Source organism: Suncus etruscus, assembly GCF_024139225.1.
Source record: "Suncus etruscus isolate mSunEtr1 chromosome X unlocalized genomic scaffold, mSunEtr1.pri.cur SUPER_X_unloc_2, whole genome shotgun sequence".
NCBI classification, from domain to species: domain Eukaryota; kingdom Metazoa; phylum Chordata; class Mammalia; order Eulipotyphla; family Soricidae; genus Suncus; species Suncus etruscus.
Window position 1 is genome coordinate 1,072,898 of NW_026060315.1, and position 18,776 is coordinate 1,091,673.

The 18,776-nt window shown below is 49.6% G+C and overlaps 2 protein-coding genes across 2 annotated transcripts in view; both read right to left on the reverse strand.

Annotated features, from left to right (window-relative positions):
- Positions 1 to 15,024, reverse strand: part of STS (steroid sulfatase) — a 35,480-nt gene extending 20,456 nt beyond the window's left edge. Inside the window, exon 1 of the mRNA XM_049767797.1 lies at positions 14,993 to 15,024. The gene's annotated coding sequence lies outside the window, so the exon portion shown is untranslated. The remainder of the gene's footprint in view (positions 1 to 14,992) is intronic.
- Positions 1 to 18,776, reverse strand: part of LOC126000598 (neuroligin-4, X-linked-like) — a 360,086-nt gene that overhangs the window by 324,068 nt on the left and 17,242 nt on the right. The window lies entirely within an intron of this gene.

Here is an 18,776-nt window from a genome sequence, read left to right on the forward strand (position 1 = left end):
CGCTCCTGCCAGGCTCGGGGGTGGGGGAACCCTATGGGATGCCGGGATTCGAACCCTCGTCCTTCTACATGCAAGGCAAATAAATGCCTTACTTCCATGCTATCTCTTGCCCCCCCCCCATTTTTTTTTAATGTAATCATAAACAGGAGGGCCCGGAGCAATAGCACAGCAGTAGGGCATTTGCCTCGCACACAGCCCACCCCAGAGGGACCCCAAGTTCGATCCCTGACATGCCCTATGCCCCCTCCCTGAGCCTAAAAAGAACGATTTCTGACAGCAAAGCCAGGAGGAACCCCGGGTGTGACCCAAAACAAAAACAGAAAGGAAAAAACGAAATGCAAAGCTTGCTATTTTTATTTCCCCAGGACACAGGCTTTGCTTGGGGGGGGGGGGGCCTGGCATTGTCTACACTGCCTTCACCCCAAAATCTCTCCCCACTTGTCCATTAGGTTTTTTCTTTCTTTTCTCCCTGCATTCCAGTTGTGACAGCCACGGCCCAGAGAGCCTGAAGGTGCCAAGCGCCCGTGGGTTCTCCCGTGCCAGGGATCCCCAAGTGTGGCATCTCCCTGGCATGGGGCCACCCCTTGGCACTGTCAACCCTACCTCTGAGCCCTCCGGGTGCGAGTCCAGGGCAGAGCCGGGTGTGTCAGCGAAACAAAACAAGACAACAAGGAGGAGGCCCTCCAGCCCAGAGATTCCATCTCTCGCCCGGGCTCAGAGCCAGCCAGCCCGGCCAGACTCCACCGGAGGGAAGTGTGCTTGGGGGCCGGGGAGGAGTTTAGAAGCAGGCTGGGGAGGGTGTGTGTGTGTGCCCGGCTGGGTTCGATCAAAGGCATCCCAGGGGTGTCCCCTAAACACTGGCAGGAATGATTTCACTGCATAGAGTCAGGAGGAAGGCTAGGTGTGGGGAAAAGGAAAGAAAAGGGAAGGAGAGAGAGAGAGGCAGACAGACAGACAGACAGACAGACAGAGACAGAGAGAGAGAGATAGAGACAGAGAGAGTCGGAGAGAGAAAAAGGGAGGGAGAGAGAGACAGAGACAAGAGAGAGAGACAGAGAGGAAGGGAGGGAGAAAGAAAGAAAAGGAAAAAAGAAAGAAAGAAAGAAAGAAAGAAAGAAAGAAAGAAAGAAAGAAAGAAAGAAAGAAAGAAAGAAAGAAAGAAGAAAGAAAGAAAGAAAGAAAGAAGAAGAAGAAGGAAGGAAGGAGAAAGAAAGAAAGAAAGAAAGAAAGAAAGAAAAAGAAGAAGGAGAAAGAGAAAGAAAGAAGAGAGAAAGAGAGAAGGAAGTGAGAAAGAAAGAGGAGAAAGAAGAAAAGGGAAAGAAAGAAAAGAAAGAAGAGAGAAAGAGAGAAGGAAGTGAGAAAGAAAGAGAACAAAGAAAAGAGAAAGAATGAGAATAAAAAAGAAAGAAAGAAAAGAAAAAGAAAGAGAAGAAAGGAAGAGAAAGAGCAAAGAAGGAAGAAGGGAGGGAGGGAGAAAAAGACAAAGAAAAAGAAAGAAATAAAAAGAGAATAAAGAGAAAGAAAAGGGAAGAAGGAAAGATAGAAAAGAAAGAAAAGGAAGGAAAGAAAGAGAAAAGAAGAAAGATAAGACAAAAAAGACAGAGAAAGAAAAGAAACAGATTAAAAGAGAAAAGAAATAGGGAAAAAGAAAGAAACAGAAAGATCTAGGAAAAAGATTTAGGTTAAAAATGAAAAAAGCAATTAAAAAAAATAAAACAAGCACCTCGCTGACCCCTGGCATTGCATGGGTCCCCCCAAATCACTCCAGGAGTGACCCCTAAAGGCAGATCCCCAAAGAGCTAAGCATAATCAGATATGGACCCCTAACACCCCAAAAATCATACAACTAGGGCCCAGAACAAAGCAGCTAAGAATGGGGGAACTGGGAGACCCCAGAGGCCAGAGAGAGAGTCTAGTGGGTAGGGCCTTTGCCTTGCACGTGTCTGACCTGGGGTCGATTTCAGGCACCCCATGGGGTCCCCCGAGTCTGCCAGGAGAGATTTCTGAGCGCAGAGCCAGGAGGAACCCCTGAGCACCGCCGGGTGTGAACTCCAAAACCAAAATAGATAAATAAATAAATATAAATAATAAATAAACGGAGAATATCTCTCCATGAAAACTCTAAGCACACCCCATGGCCCCCCCAAACTCACGAGGGTCCAGCGGGTGGGGTTTTGGGGTGTCCTCTCTCCCCCAGCACCCCCAGCTCCGTCCTCTGCAAAGCAAGAGTTCTTTCTCTCTGCAGGCTCTATCCAAGGCACATGCCAGAGGGCGGGTTCGAACCCTTATCTTGCCCCCGGGGGCAAAGTCCACATTGGGTGTGTGGGGAGGTGAAAGGGGAACAAAAAGAGAAAGTTCTAGAAGGCCAAATAGGTGACTTCTGAAAGGGGCCAGAATGATTGCACAGTGGGTAGCGCCAGGGCCTGAAAGATAGCACAATGGGTAGCGCAATAATAATAATATTGATAACAGGGTTCAATCCCCGGCATCCCACAGGGCTCTCTGAGCCCCGCCGGGAATGAGTGATTCCTGAGCACAAAGCCAGGAGTCATTCCTAAGCACCTCTGGGTGGAACCCAAAACAATAACAACAACAAACAACAACAACAAATAACAATAACAAGAGAACAATGAAATAAAAGTTCGAACCCCGACATCTCAGAACCCCAGAGATGCCAGAACTCAGAGCCAGGAGTCAACCCCGAGCATCTGGAATGATCCAGAAAGCAAAAATATCTAACAAGCCGGCCCGGAGAGATAGCACAGTGGTGTTTGCCTTGCAAGCAGCCGATCCAGGACCAAAGGTGGTTGGTTCGAATCCCGGTGTCCCATAGGGTCCCCCTGTGCCTGCCAGGAGCTATTTCTGAGCAGACAGCCAGGAGGAACCCCTGAGCACCACCGGGTGTGGCCCAAAATCCAAAAAAAAAAAAAAAAAAAATCTAACAAGGACCCAGGTTCGATCCCCGACATCCCACATGCTTCCCTTAAAACCTGCCAGGAGGGATTTCTGAACGCAGAGCCAGGAGGAACCCGTGAGCGCCGCCGGGTGTGGCCCTACTCCCCAAAACTAAATTATAAAATGATAACAAGTAATAAATAAAATAAAATAAATTCATCAGACTTGGGGGGCCAGAGAGGTAGCCTAGTGGGCGCTGCCCCAAAACCAAAATAAAATAAAATGAAATGAAATAAACAACATTCATCCAAATTTCTTTCTTGGAAGGAAGCTGAGAGATAGATAGGCCCCCCCCTAACTCACCAGCAACCGAACCCCACTTGCTCCACGGACTCCACACGACCTTGGGGTGTCTCTGCGTGTCTCTGTGTGTCTCTGTGCGTGTGCGAAGCCCGACAGGAGCAAGATATGCTCTTTGTCTCGTCATGATGCCTCATGCCCGGAGGCCCCATCATAAAAGAGATATGTAGCAGCCTAGACTCCGCCATCAGACTGGCATCTCACCACCGAACATTCCTGGGGTGTCTGGGGGGGGGTTCCCCAAAGAGGCAGGAAGTGACAACCAGCAGGGACCCCCCTTTAACCTCACAGGGTCCCCCCAAAACCCAGAGGAAGGTGTGACATCCTGGGTCCCCCCCAACACCCAGAGGAAGGTGTGACATCCTGGCAGTGATGAATGGAATCGAATAGCAGGTTTTTGGGGTTCAGGCAGACACCACAAGCAAGATTCTAAGATCCCCTCTTTTTTGGGGGGACACATACAGATTTTGGGGTTCACCCCCATCGAGGTCCAGGGATGGGCCAGACATGAGGCAGGACCGTGGCACTCGTGAAGGCGGCCAGCAGGCATGTTTGGCTGTCCTTCCTGACACCCCGCAGCCTGGGAGTGATTTGCTGCCCCCCTTCTTTTCTGGGGGTTCCTGGGGCTCTGCCCCTACTTGCCTGCAATTTCATGCCAAGAAGAAATTTTTTTTATTTGATTTTATTTTATGATATCTTTTTTTTTTTCTTCTTTTTTTTCGTTTTAGGAGGGAAGGAAGGGAGGAGGGAAGGAAGGGGGAAGGAAGGAAGGGGAGAAGGAATGAAAGAAGGAAGGAAAGAAGGAAGGAGGGAAAGAATGAAGGAGGGAAGTAAGGATGGAAGGAGGGAAGGAAGGAGGGAGGGAAGGAGGGAAGAAAGGAAGGAAGGAGGAAGGAGGAGGAAATAAGCATGGGAGAAAATAAGGATGAGAGAAAAAGGCAGGAGAGAAGGGAGGGAGAGGAAGGGAGAAGCAGGAAAGAAACTAGGTAGAAAGAAAGAAGGGAGAGAGGATTTTATGATATCTTGTTTTGTTTTATTTTACTTTGTTTTGTAAGTTATTTGACTGTTTTGTTGTTTTATTTGACTATTTTGTTTTCTATTTTATTTCATTCCGTTTTCTTTTGTTTTCTTTTCCTTTCTTCTAATGTTTTATATTTTACTGTATTTCATTTCATTACTTTAGTTTCCTTTATTTTATTTCGTTTTGTTGGCGGGACCCGAGACTGCCAGGGGTCACTCGTAAGAAGGTGGATCTCTGAGGAAGGGAGATCTCTGTGAGACATTTGCTCCAGCCCACCAAAGTGTCTTCAAACACACACAGACAAAACACACACAACCTTTCCTCTCCCTGTGTACAGAGACTTGGGTAACTGAATTTGGGGTTCGCCAGGAGGGAGGAAGGAGGGCCCGGCCTGCCCTTGGGTGTCCCCCTCCTGGCCCTGCGCCCACAACCACAACGACGACGACAACAACGGCTGGACGATGACCGCTGCCCGGGTTGTTCAAACAAACAGTGGCCTGGCAGGGCCCGAGGACTTTCAATTTCCGGCAATTCTGTGGTGAGACCGGTTTGGATCTGGGCTAAGATCAAAATTGGGGTACAGCCCATGTGGTCGGCCACACAAAGAGACAGAAGGACAGTGACACAACACACACCTTTGTGGTGACACCTGGCCTGAGACTGCCAGGGAATTCTTGACTATGGGGGAGCTAGTCTGGAGCAGAGGGGAGCCCATGAGACACACTTAAAATCTGGCACCATTAATTTGGGGACCTGGGAGGGATCTGGGTTTGATCCCCAACATCCCATATTCCCCCCCTTGAGCCTGCCAGGAGAAATTTCTGAACACAGAGCCAGGAGGAACCCCTGAATGCTGGGGGTGTGACCCCAAAACCAAACCAAACAACCAGATCAATAAAAAATCAATAAAATGGGGGGCTAGAGAGATAGCACAATGGTAATAGCATTTGCCTTGCACGCAGCTGACCCGGAACAGACGTAGGTTCGATCCCCCGGCATCCCATAGGGTCCCGCCCCCCAAGCCTGCCAGGAGCTATTTCTGAGCGCAGAGCCAGGAGGAACCCCTGAATGCCGCTGGGTGTGGCCCCCAAACCAAAACAAAACATGATCCTAAAATGGATCCATAAAAGAATAAAAGAAAATCAATAAAATGGATCCATAAAAGAATAAAAAAATCAATAAATCAGGGGCCGGAGAGATAGCATGGAGGTAAGGCGTTTGCCTTTCATGCAGAAGGTCATTGGTTCGAATCCTGGGGTCCCATTTGGTCCCCCGAGCCTTCCTCCTGGAGAGTTGACCCCACCTAGGGAGAAATGGAGGAAGCATGGCCCATTGTTGGGAAGCCAGAGATCTCTGGCAAGAGAGAGACAGTCATGGTTTGATGCGTAGGGAATGTCTGACACAGGATTTCTGACGCGTGTAGACACACGCAGATAATGCCTCATGTGTTCTAGGCACACAGAGAATCCATGGCGGAGGGAAAAGGATTGGAATGATTCATAAGCCATCGGTGATTCAGAAAGAAGCAGATAATGCAGTTAATATCGAATGGGAATTGATTAAGGAATTGGTAAATCGATCCCCAGAGTGTGCACAGAACGATAGGTGGATGGGTGATAGGTGGAGCTGAGAGATTATTGGTAAAAATAGATCATAGGTCATGGCAGAAAGTCAATTGCTGAAAAAGATATATAGACAGAAAAAATGGTGAAGGGGTGAGTGGGTGGGTTGACAGGTGGATGGATAAATGGGTGTATGGATGGGTGGGTGGGTGTATGTATGGGTGGGTGGGTGAGTGGCTGGGTGGATAGGAGGGTGGATGGATGAGTGGCTGGATGGATGGGTAGGTGGGTAAATGGGTGGATGGATGGGTATATGGGTTGGTGGGTGGATAGATGGGTAGGTGGATAAATGGATGGATGGGTGAGTGGGTAGATGGATGGATGGGTAGGTGGGTAAATGGACAGATGGATGGATGGGTAGGTGGGTAAATGGATAGATGGATGGGTGGATGGATGGATGGATGGGTGGGTGGGTAGATGATGGTTAGATGGGTGGGTGGATGATGGATGGGTGGGTGGGTGGATGGACGAATGGATGGGTGGGTGGGTGAGTGGCTGGGTAGATAGATGGGTGGATAGGAGGGTGGATGGATGAGTGGATGGATGGGTAGGTGGGTAAATGGGTAGATGGATGGGTGTATGGGTTGGTGAGTGGATAGATGGGTGGATGGATAAATGGATGGGTCGGTGGAAGGATGGGTGAGTAGGTGGGTGGGTAGATAGGTAGGTGGATGGATGAGTGGGTGGGTAGATGGAAGGATAGATGGATGGATGGATAGGTGGGTAAATGGACAGATGGATGGGTGGATAGATGGATGAGTGGGTAGATGGATAAATGGGTGGGTGGATGATGGATGGGTGGGTGGGTGGATGGACGAATGGATGGGTAGACGAATAGATGGGTGGGTGGATGGATGGGTGGGTGGGTGGACGGATGGATGGATGGATGAATGGACAAATGGATAGATGGGAGGAGGAATGGATGGGTGGTTGGGTGGATGGATGGATATATGGATGAATAGGTAAATGGATGGGTGGCCATGGATGGATGATGGGCAGACTGGTGAATGAATGATACTTGTTCATATGACTCCTGGATGGATGAGTAATGAACAGGGCGTATGAATGCTTCTTGTATGGATGAATAATGAATGGATGGATGGATGGATTGTTGACTGAATGCATTATGGATGGGCACAGGGATAGAGGAAGGGGTGGGTACTTGGGTACTAAGAGGATGAATGTGTGCATTAATAGATGGATGGTGGGTTGATGGATTGAAGGATGGATGGGTGGATGGATAGATGAATGGGTGAATGGATAGATGGATGGGTGAGAGGATGGATGGATAGATGGGTGAGTGGATGGATGGATGGGTGAATGGATGGATAGATGGATGGGTGGGTAAATGGTTGAGTAGGTAGAAAATGGGTGCGTGGATAGTTGGATGAATGGGTGGATGGGTGGATAAATACATGGATGGATAGATGGATGGGTGAGTGAATGGATGGGTGGGTAGATGGGTGGATGGATAGATGGTTGAATAGGTAGAAAATGGGTGCGTGAGGGGGCTGGGCGGTGGCGCTAAAGGTAAGGTGCCTGCCTTGCCTGCGCTAACCTTGGACGGACCGTGGTTCGATCCCCCGGTGTCCCATATGGTCCCCCAAGCCAGGAGCAACTTCTGAGCACATAGCCAGGAGTAACCCCTGAGCGTTACTGGGTGTGGCCAAAAAACCAAAAAAAAAAAAAAAAAAAAAAAAAAAAAAAAGAAAATGGGTGCGTGGATAGTTGGATGAATAAATGGGTAGGTGGGCGGGTGGGAAGATGGATGGATGGATAGAAGATGGATGGGTGGGTAGACAGATGGATAGATGAGTGGTTGGCTGGATAGATCCATGGTGGAACATATACTTAGATTATGAAAGGATGAACTGACGGGTAGAGGATGAGCTCATGAATGAATGAATGAATAGATCAATGATACATGGATGGATGGACTGAAGACACACGGACTCAGAAATCGACCATGTACAGGACAAAGTTGAGTGCAGTCTGAGACGGTGGAGCAAAGAACAGCCATGGTCCCTGCCTAGAGGACCCGGTACAACCCTCCACAATCTCCCATCTATGCCGTGTGGGGGCTACACCCAATGTGAAGACAGACAGGACATGGGTTCAAGACAGGCCCTAGAATTGGGATGAAGTGGGTGAAACCAGAGTAGAACCAAGACTTTCCTTCCGTGGGGAGCAGTCGGCGCTGTAGGCGAGCCGGGGCACCCCAGGAAGGCAGGGTGAGTCATAGGGCACCTCGCTAGGTGTGTCCCAGACCTAGAAAGACGGTCGGGCTACTTGGCATGAAGCTGACATGACTCATGGATATGATCCAGCGAAGGGCGGGACATTCTTAGGCGCACAGAAGCCTGTTCTTTGCTTGACTCCAAGTCAAAAATCTCCTCCTTGTTGGGGTTCGGGCATTCCTAGATGGTTGGGTCGCCCCTTGTCGGGATATTGGCAGGACCCAATGCTTTTTCCTTCTTCAACACAGGTCCACATGTGTGTTTCCATAACCTTATCTACATGGCTGATCTAGATTTTTTTGGGAGGGTCACGCCCAGCAGTGCTCAGGGGTTCCTCCTGGCTCCACACTCAGAAATCGCTCCTGGCAGGCTCGGGGGACCAAATGGGATGCTGGGATTCGAACCACCGTCCTTCTGCATGCAAGGCAAACACCCTTACCTCTGTGCTATCTCTCCGGCCCCGATACAAGTTATTCTCTATATAAATTATGTACATACGGGGCCGGAGAGATGCATGGAGGTAGGGTATTTGCCTTGCATGCAGAAGGATGGAGGTTCGAATCCCATATGGCATCCCACAGGGTCCCCCCCATTGAGCCTGCCAGGAGCGATTTCTGAGCGTAGAGCCAAGAGGAACCCCTGAGCGCTGATGGGTGTGGCCCAAAACCCCAAAAATGAATCCATAAAATTATGTACATATGTATTTATATATCCACCCATCCATCCATCTTTCCAAAATCTGTTCCTCCAAGGGAGGTTGTCTGTGTAGGTGGAAAAGCAGGCAGAGATGACAGACATATAAATATAGACACATATGTGTATATATCTATGTCTGCATATCTCTCTATATCATCCTATATCGATATGATCCATTTGTCTCCGTCTAGACACGTTCTATTTGTCCATAGATCCACCCAATCATTCTATCATGCCAACTTACGCATCTATTTATCCATCCATCTACCTGTTAACCCATGATCCATATTGTGCACCTGTGTGTCTATCCAGACATTTCTCTACCAGATTGATCTGTTTATTCATCCATCCATCCATCTGCTTTACTTTTCTGTCTATTAATCCCTCCATCTCTCCATCCAATCCTTCCGTGACTACATGAATTCATACATTCGACCATCCATTCATTCATCCACCATCCCACCATCCATCCATCCATCCAATTACCCACCCAGCCATCAATCCATCCATTCATCTACTCATCCACCTATCCATCCATGCACCCATCTGTCCATACATCCAATCACAAACCCACTCATCCATCCATCTATCCAGCCACCCACCCACCCATGCATCCATCCATCTGTCCATCCATCCGTCTGTCTCTACAGGGGACCATCTGTATCAGAAGGAGGGAGGGAAGAAAAGAAGGGAATGAGGGAGGAAAAAAGGAAGGAAGAAGGAAAGAATAAAAGAAAGAAAGCCAAAATAACAAAGATGGGACAGAAGGAAGAAAGGATGGGGGAAGGAAAGAAGGAATGAAAGGAAGGAAGGGAGGGTGGGAGACAGGAATGACAGAAAGAAGGGAGGAAGAAAAAATTTTAAATGACAGAAAGACAAAAATGAAAGACAGAATACGAGAGAGACAAAGAACAAGAAGTAAAGATAGATGGAAAGAGAAACAGAAATAAAAAGAGCAAGAGAGAAAAAGAAAGAAGAAAGAAAGATAAAGAAAGAAGAAAGAAAGAAAGAAGAAAGAAAGATAAAAAGAAAGAAGAAAGAAAGAAAGAAAGAAAGATAAAAAAGAAAGAAAGAAAGAAAGAAAGAAGAGGAAGGAAGAAGGAAAGAAGAAAGAAAGAAAGAAAGAAAGAAAGAAAGAAAGAAAAGAAAAAGAAGAAAGAAAGAAAGAGAAAGAAAGAAAGAAAAAAAGAAAAAAATGAAGGAAGAAAGAAAAAGAAAGAAAGAAAGAAAGAAAGGAAGGAAGGAAGGAAGAAAGGAAGGAAGAAAGGAAGAAAGTATTGGGGTTCCCTGTGCTTGCCTTGCCAGGTTGGGGTTCTTGCCCAAGGGCCTGCAAGGCCCAAACCAGCCCTGACAAACATCCCTGGCATCGCCTATCACCCGCCCACTGTTCATCCTGGCATCACTGGCACCCCGGGGTACAGCCCAGGGGGGTCCCTTCGCCACTGCAGAGTGTCTGGGGAATGCACGGCACCCCCAGGCCCTCAGCCCCAAAAATCTCTGCACCCTAAAGAAGCTGGACTGGCTGGGTGAGGCTCTAGGGTCAGACCACCGTGTAGACGGGACACAGCGAGGTCACAGTCCCTGGAGCCCCAAATCCGGTCGGGCCTGCCCAGTGCTCCTTTGGGCCTCCAGGGCACAGGAGCAGGACTGAGTCAGCCGGGGGCACCGCCAGGCGTGCCAGGAAGGTCACCACCCACATGCCGTGGCCCCGGGGTGCGGGTTGCTGACTCTGCACAGCACCCCAACATCTGCTTGGGCCGTCACCGGATTCCACACGAGATGTTCTGCGTCTACGTGGCTGTGGGATCGTGGATGAGACACACTGGGAGAAGGAGTACTGAGACACCAGCACTGCGAAGTGCCAGAGCATTCTCTGGAGGCCCAAAGTCAAACCTGGACTCTGTTTAGGGGTAAAGCTAACCATAAAAGCCCGAGCGGTGGCGCAAGCGGTAGGGTGTCTGCCTTGCATGCATCAACCTAGGACGAACCACAGTTGGATTCCCAAAAGTCCCAAATGGTCCCCCCATAAGCCAGGAGCGCAGAGCCAGGAGTCGCTTTTGAGTGCTGCCAGATATGGCCCAACACCAAAAAAAGAAAAACAATGAAAGTTAATCAGTGCCCAGAGGCGCGGCGCAGCATGGCAAAGGTGTCACACACCTATTTGTGCCATGAATAAAAGTCTTTCCCCATCTGCCATCATGCAGGCTTCAAGCTCGGCACGTCTGTGAAGACATGTCATAAGGAAACAGAGGCAGTTTCCTTCTGTGCTGTCTATCCGTGTTTTTAATTTTATTTGGGAGGGGGGTTTGATCAGTCCTGGCCATACTTGGCAGTGCCCAAGTCTCTGTACTCTAAAGATTTGGGGGACCCCTGTCGGTGTTAGGGATCGACCGGCCTTCCAAAGAGGTCCTAGAGGGATTTTAGGGTCCCCCAAGTCCACCAAGATTAATTCCTCGATGCATGAAGCAGGAGTAAGCCCTGAGCACTGCAAGGTGAGGGCCAAAATCTAAACTAAACCAGAACCAAAAACCGAACCAAGACAAAACAACCCAAAACCAAACACCAAAACTAAACTAAAACCAGGGCCAGAGCGGTAGCACAGAGGTAAGATGTTTGCCTTGCATGTAAACCGCACAGGAGGGACGGTGGTTCGAATCCCGGCATCCCATGTGGTTCCCCCCTCCTTGAGCCTGCCAGGGGGGATTTCTGAGCACAAAGCCAGAAGTAAACAATGAGCAACGCTGGGTGTGATCCAAAAACAAAACACCAAACCAAAACTCAAAACCAAATCAAACCCAAATCAATCCACACCAAAACCAAACCCCAAAGCAAACTGACACCAAAAAATAAATAAATAACCCAAACTTAAAACCAAACCAAACCCAGAAACGAAACAAAACCAAACCCTAAAACTAAACCAAACCAAAACCAACACCAAACCAATCTACACCAAAGCCAAACACCAAAGCAAACAGACATGCACACAAAAATTCACAATGAAATAAACCCCCCAAAACCAAACTAAACCCAGAAACAATACGAAACCAAAACACCAAAACAAAACCCCAAACTAAATCAAACTCACACCAAACGCCAAACCAATCCACACCAAAATCAAACACCAAAGCAAATCAAAACTAGGCCACACTAAAACCAGCATCAAACCTAACTGACACCGAAAAACACAACAAAACATACCCCAAAACCAAACCAAACCCAGAATCAAAACAAACCAAAACACCAAAACAAAACTTCAAAACCAAACCAAGGGCCAGAGAGCTAGCACGGAGGTAGGGCGTTTGCCTTACATGCAGAAGGATGGTGGTTCGAACCCCGGCATCCCATAGGGTCCCCTGAGCCTGCCAGGAGCAATTTCTGAGCACAGAGCTAGGAGGAACCCCTGAGTGTCACCAGGTATGTCCTCAAAACCAAAATAAAATAAAATAAAATAAAATAAAATAAAATAAAATAAAATAAAATAAAATAAAATAGAACATGAGGGTATTGGGCCACCGAAGCAATAGCACAGAGAGGAAGGTGTTTGGCCTTGCATGCGGAGACCTGGGTTCAGTCCCCAGCCTCCTATATAGTCCCCTGGGCCTGTCAGGTGTGATTTCTAAGTGCAGAGCCAGGAGTTAACTCATAACCATTATTTGGCATGGCCCAAAATGCAAAAAACAAACAGAAGAAAATTAAAAAAAAAATAACATGAGGGGATTGAAGGGGCCAAAGACTGGATCCTCAGCAACACCAAGACTAAATGATTCCCTCCTGAGCACAGAGCAAGGATTACAAGTGGGCTGACCGGGCTTCAAGCTCTAGTCCCAAAGAACAGCAGTTTGGGAGTGATCCCTGAGGGCAGAGCCATGAGTAACTCCTGAGCACCACTGGATAGGACAACCACACAAAAAACAACAACACAAAACACACACACACACACACACACACACAATTCACAATAGCAAGAACCTTCCACCCCCCAGGAAGCTCTATTTCTGCTTTTTCAAAGAGTTTCTCTTTCCTTCCACATGTGCAAAGCCATGGGCACAGAAAGGAATCCAGGGGTGCAGAGGGAAAACTTTGCAGAAAAAAAAAAAATCACAGAAATTCCAGGACCTTTGAAAGCAAAAATAAATACATAAATAAATAAGTAAATAAGTAAATAAATAAATAAAAGAAATTCCAGGGTCTAGGAAGGCAGGAGGCCTAGAGGGGGAAGGCAGAGGTTTAGTTTCTCTTTCCTTCCACATGTGCAAAGCCAAAACAACAGTAAAAGGGGAGGAAAATGGGCACAGAAAGGAATCCAGGGGTGCAGAGAAAAAACTTTGCAGAAAAAAAAATCACAGAAATCCAGGGTCTTGGAAGCAAAAATAAATAAATGCAAAAATGCATAAATAAATAAATAAATAAATAAATAAATAATAAAAGAAATTTCAGGGCCTAAGAAGGCAGGAGGCCTAGAGGAGAAGGCAGAGGTTTAGTTTCTCTTTCCTTCCACATGTGCAAAGCCAAAACAACAGTAAAAGGGGAGGAAAATGGGCACAGAAAGGAATCCAGGGGTGCAGAGGAAAAACTTTGCAGAAAAAAAAAAATCACAGAAATCCAGGGCCTTGGAAGCGAAAATAAATACATGCAAAAATGCATAAATAAATAAATAAAAGAAATTTCAGGGCCTAGGAAGGCAGGAGGCCCAGAGGGGAAGGCAGAGGTTTGGCTGACCTTGTTTTTTAAAAAGAAAAAAATGCTTCTATTTATTTCTCCCTCCTCCCTGCATGCCTTTGCTATCTGATTTCCGCAGGGCGGGTGCTTTGGGTTAAAAGGCTGCCAAACCTGCAGGCCTGGAAGCTGCAAGTCAGCCCTGAGCACAAGAAACCTGGCCTGCAGAGAACAGCAGCAGCTGGTGCAAATGTCCTGGGGCCAGAGCCCTGATTACATTTGTCCTGGTACCCTCCCAGCAATTTCCTGCACCCATTTTCCCTGCAGCACGCTTCCCCCAAACTCCAGCCTTGCATCAGTCCGCAGATGGGCGTCCCTGGCTGCAAACTGTCCCTGGCTGCAAAGTGAACTTGCAAACTGCATCCACTTCTAATCAATGCAATGGGGAGGGGGAGGGAAGAGGTGCGCATGCGCGTTCTGAAGGGGGGGAAAAACGCGCAGACATAATCAAAGCGCACTCCCGCCGGGAGAAACCGCGGCAAGAAGAGTACGCATGCGCAAGAAGAGCGCAGGCGACCCGCGCGGAAGGAGAGCTCGTGAGTGCGCATACGCAGTAACGGAGGCAACACCTGCAGAGCTGAGAAACGCATGCGCAGATCAGAGAGACAGGCGCGCTCTCGCGAAAGAACTGCGGCAGGGCTAGAAGAGCTTAGAAGTGCGCATGCGCAGAGCGGCGCCAGGCGCGCCCTCGCGAAAACATCTGCAGCGCCGCAGGAACTGCTCAGAAGTGCGCATGTGCAGAGCGTTGACCAGCGCGCCCTCGCTTAAGAACCGCAGCAGGGCACGCAGAGCTCAGAAGCGCGCATGCGCAGTGCAATGACAGGCGTGCCCTAAGGCTCGGGATCGCGCGAGCGCATGCGCAGAGCGGTGACAGCGGCGCTCTGTTGGGCTCGTACCGCAAACCGCGTTTGCAGGTTTCAGAATACGCATGCGCACAACGACGAAAGGCGCTTCCTCCCGAGAAGGAACCGCGGCGGCGCTTGGCGAACTATACTATGCGCATGCGCAGATTCGGCGCGGTCGGACGCGCGTGCGGAGAAAGCATTTCAAAGGGGGCGGGGTCGTAGAGCGGGCGTCAGTGCGCGTGCGCGGCCAAAGTCCCGGGTGAAGAATGCGCGCGCAGCCTCCCGGGGCCCCGGCATCATGGCGGCGCCCAGTAACCCTCCGCAGCCCGTCACGCACCTTCTATTCGACATGGACGGCCTCCTCCTGGGTGGGTAGCTAGCCCGCTCGCATCCTTTGACCTGATTTTGCAGCCCGGCGGCGGAATAAAGTGGGGCGGAGCGTGCGATCGTCCGGTCCGCGCACTTTGGGACCCCACTTCCGGTCCCAGGGTCGCAGGTTCGATTCCCGCCTCCGGCACATGCACCAGCCCAGCGTGCACGCGCCCGGACTCAGTTTCCTCCCCACCCCACCCCGGTTGCCCTTGCACCCAATGCACGCACCTGGTTGCTAGAGCCGCTCTGCAGACTTCTGGACCCCCACCCTCCTGCAAGCTGGCTCCTAACGGCAGGGGCTCCCCAAATGCATCTATTTATCTATCCATCTGGGGGTGCAGCAAATGGCTCCTGGGTCCCTACGCCTCGCCTGCTTATATAGGGCGGAGGTGGTGGCCACCCCACCCCCCTGCTGTCCCCAATGCTGCTGCTGCTGCATCCAGGGGACAGAGAGAGAGGGCTCCACCCCCCCGCACACCCCATTCCACCCCCCCCCCGATGGAATCTGTGATTCAGCCAAGCCCTGCTGCAAATTTATTTATTGATTTTTAGGTTTTGGGGGGTCACATCCGGCTGCCCTCAGGGGTTCCTCCTGGCTCTGCAATCAGAAATAGCTTCTAGCAGGGACCCTATGGGATGCTGAGATTCGAGCCACCCGTCCTTCTGCCTGCAAGGCAAACACCTTACCTCCTTATTTATTTATTTATTTATTTATTTTTGGTTTTGGGGGTCACACCTGTCTGCCCTCAGGGTTTCCTCCTGGCTCTGCTCTAAGAAATTGCTCTTAGCAGGCTTCAAGGGACCCCCACGAGAGGCCAGGATTCGAACCACCTTCCTTCTGCATGTAAGGCAAACGCCCTAACACCATGCTATCTCTCCACCAACCCCTGCAGATTTTATTTATTTATTTATTTATTTGGTTTTTGGGGTCACACCCGGCTCCCTTCAGGGCTTCCCCTGGCTCTGTGCTCAGAGATAATTCCTGGCAGACTTGGGGGGACCATGTGGGATGCTGGGAATCGAACCCGCCCCCCCTTGAATCTGACTTTTTTCTTTTTTCTTCCTGTCTTTTTCTTTTATATCTTTCGTGTCCCCCTTGGATGGAGAACGCTCTCTCAGCAGCTTGGGGTTTAGGGAGCCGGAATATGAGGTGTCCTGACCTCAAACCCCCCCTTTTGCAGCTTTTTAGGGAGACATCAGTGAGCAAACATGTTTCTCTGCTTCCTAGCTGGCTGACCTGACCTGGTATTAACAATTAATTCATCACCCAGGAGGCTGTCAGGTAGGAGGAAGGAAGGTTTTGCAATAAAAAATAAAAACGAGGGGCCGGAGAGATAGCATGGAGGTAAGGCATATGCCTTTCATGCAGAAGGTCATCGGTTCGAATCCCGGCGTCCCATATGGTCTCCCGTGCCTGCCAGGAGCAATTTCTGAGCATGGAGCCAGGAATAACCCCTGAGCACTGCCGGGTGTGACCCAAAAACCACACAAAAAAAAAAAAAATAAAACGAGGGGCCGGAGAGATAGCATGGACGTAGGGCATCTGCCTTGCATGCAGAAGGACGGTGGTTCAAATCCTGGCATCCCATGTGGTACCCCAGAGCCTGCCAGGACTTATTTCTGATTGCAGAGCCAGGAGGAACCCCAAAACCAAAATAAATAAAAATGAGAACAGAAACCAGAAAGATAGCACAGCAGTGGGGCGTCACACACACTGAACCCCCTGAGGGACGGGAAGTGGTTTCTGCACATCTGTCAAATCTCAGGGCTTTGCAAATCTCGAACCCTCATATTCCAGGGTCTTTTGGGGGGGTCCTTCACCCCTTGCCTGTACCCCCAACCTTTCACAGCCATCCCCTGTGAATCTGGGTGTAGCCCAACACCCTGGGAGTATTTGGGAGGAGAAAAAAAAAATCCAGACAGTTTCCCCCCACTTGTCAACATCTGTCTTCCAGCACTTCTTTCCATGTGTTTTCGTGACATCAATTTTGTGTTTTTTCTTTCTTTTTTTTTTTTTTTTTTTAGTTTTTGGGCCACACCCAGCGTTGCTCAGGGGTTACTCCTGGCTGTCTGTTCAGAACTAGCTCCTGGCAGGCACGGGGGACCATATGGGACACCGGGATTCGAACCAACCACCTTTGGTCCTGGATCGGCTGCTTGCAAGGCAAACACCGCTGTGCTATCTCTCCGGGCCCCAATTTTGTGTTTTTTCACAGTAAGAAAAATCTGTGCTCCGACCCGCCAGGCTTCACATGGGCAGAAAACTTAAGGAAAAGGGAGAGAGGGGCCGGAGAGATAGCATGGAGGTAAAGGCATTTGCCTTGCATGCAGAAGGTCGGTGGTTCGAATCCCGGCATCCCATAGGGTCCCCCCTTACCTGCCAGGAGCGATTTCTGAGCGTAGAGCCAGGAGGAACCCCTGAGCGCTACCGGGTGTGACACAAAAACCAAAAAATAAATAAATAAGTTGCTCCTGGCAGGCTCAATGGGAGGGGGATGGACCATATGGGATGCCGGGATTCAAACCACCAACCTTCTGCACGCAAGGCAAATGCTTTACCTCCATGCTATCTCTCCGGCCCCTAATTTTATTTATTTTTTTGGTTTGTTTTGGGAGTCACACCCGGCAGCAATCAGGAGTTGCTCCTGGCAGTCAGGCAGGCTCATGGGACCAGATGGGATTTGAACCACTGACCTTCTGCATGCAAGGCAAACGCCTTATCTCCATGCTATCTCTCTGGCCCCTACTTTTTTTTTTTTTTTTTTTTTTTTGGTTTTTGGTTTTTGGTTTTTGGGCCACACCTGGCATTGCTCAGGGGTTATTCCTGGCTGTCTGCTCAGAAACAGCTCCTGGCAGGCACGGGGGACCATATGGGACACCGGGATTCGAACCAACCACCTTGGTCCTGGATCAGCTGCTTGCAAGGCAAACACCACTGTGCTATCTCTCTGGGCCCCCTACTTTTATTTTTAAGTTTATTTTGCTTTTGGGGCCAGACTCAGTGACGCTCAGGGGTTCCTCCCAGCTCTGCGCTCAGAAATCCTGGCAGGCTCAAGTGGGGGGGGGGGAATATATGGGATACCGGGGATCGAACCCGGATCCTTCTCATGTTAGCAGCGTGCAAGGCAAAAAGGCCCTACAGTCTTGCAGTAGCTCCGGCCGCTCAACTGGGGTTTTGAATTCGGTGTTTGCATTGCAGCACTCCTGGTTCTGTTTTGGGGGGTCAGCCCTAGGAAAGATTAGGGGGTCCATTGACCAGGCAGCCCAGATGGGATTTCTGGGTCCCGGACGGTATATTGCAGCACTGCTGGGTCTGTGCTTGGGGGTCATCTGGGGAGAGATTGGGGGGGTCAGTGACAAGCTGGTCCAGTCTGCAGAGACCCTGTCGTACATGGTTCATGGGTGCTCCAAGCAGGTTTTGGGGTGACGGGCTAGAGGCAGAGCAGCACAGGCAGGCCGAAAAAAAGACACTCGGGGATCTGGTTTCTATTGACACAGGTTGCGGTGAGCTGTGATTTCAGGCCCATCAGTTCCGTTTCTCAAATGACAAAAGACTTCCTAAGAAGCACCCCCATGTGTCATCTGAGCACCCCAGAGAACACACAGACCCAGGGGGAGGAGGATGGGGACCCAGAAAGACCCAGAGGAGGAAGTCCAGGCTGTGGGCCCCAGCTGGGACACGCACCGGATAGCCAGAGTCGAAACTAGACCCGGGAAGGAAGAAACTTGATTTATTTATTTATTTTTGTCATTGTTGTTATTCTTTCTTTTTTGTTCTTTTGTTTTGGGGGCCACGCCTGGCGGCATTCAGGGGTTCCTGTGGCTCTGCGCTCAGAAGTCGCTCCTGGCAGGATTGGGGGACACGTGGGATGCCGGGGATCAAACCCCGGTCAGCCACATTGAAGACAAATGCTCTAACCATTGGCTCTCGTTTTGGTCTTTAAATCCACACTTTCTTGTTTTGTTTTGGGGGACACCCAATAGTACTTAGATGTCGCTCCTGCTTTTGGCC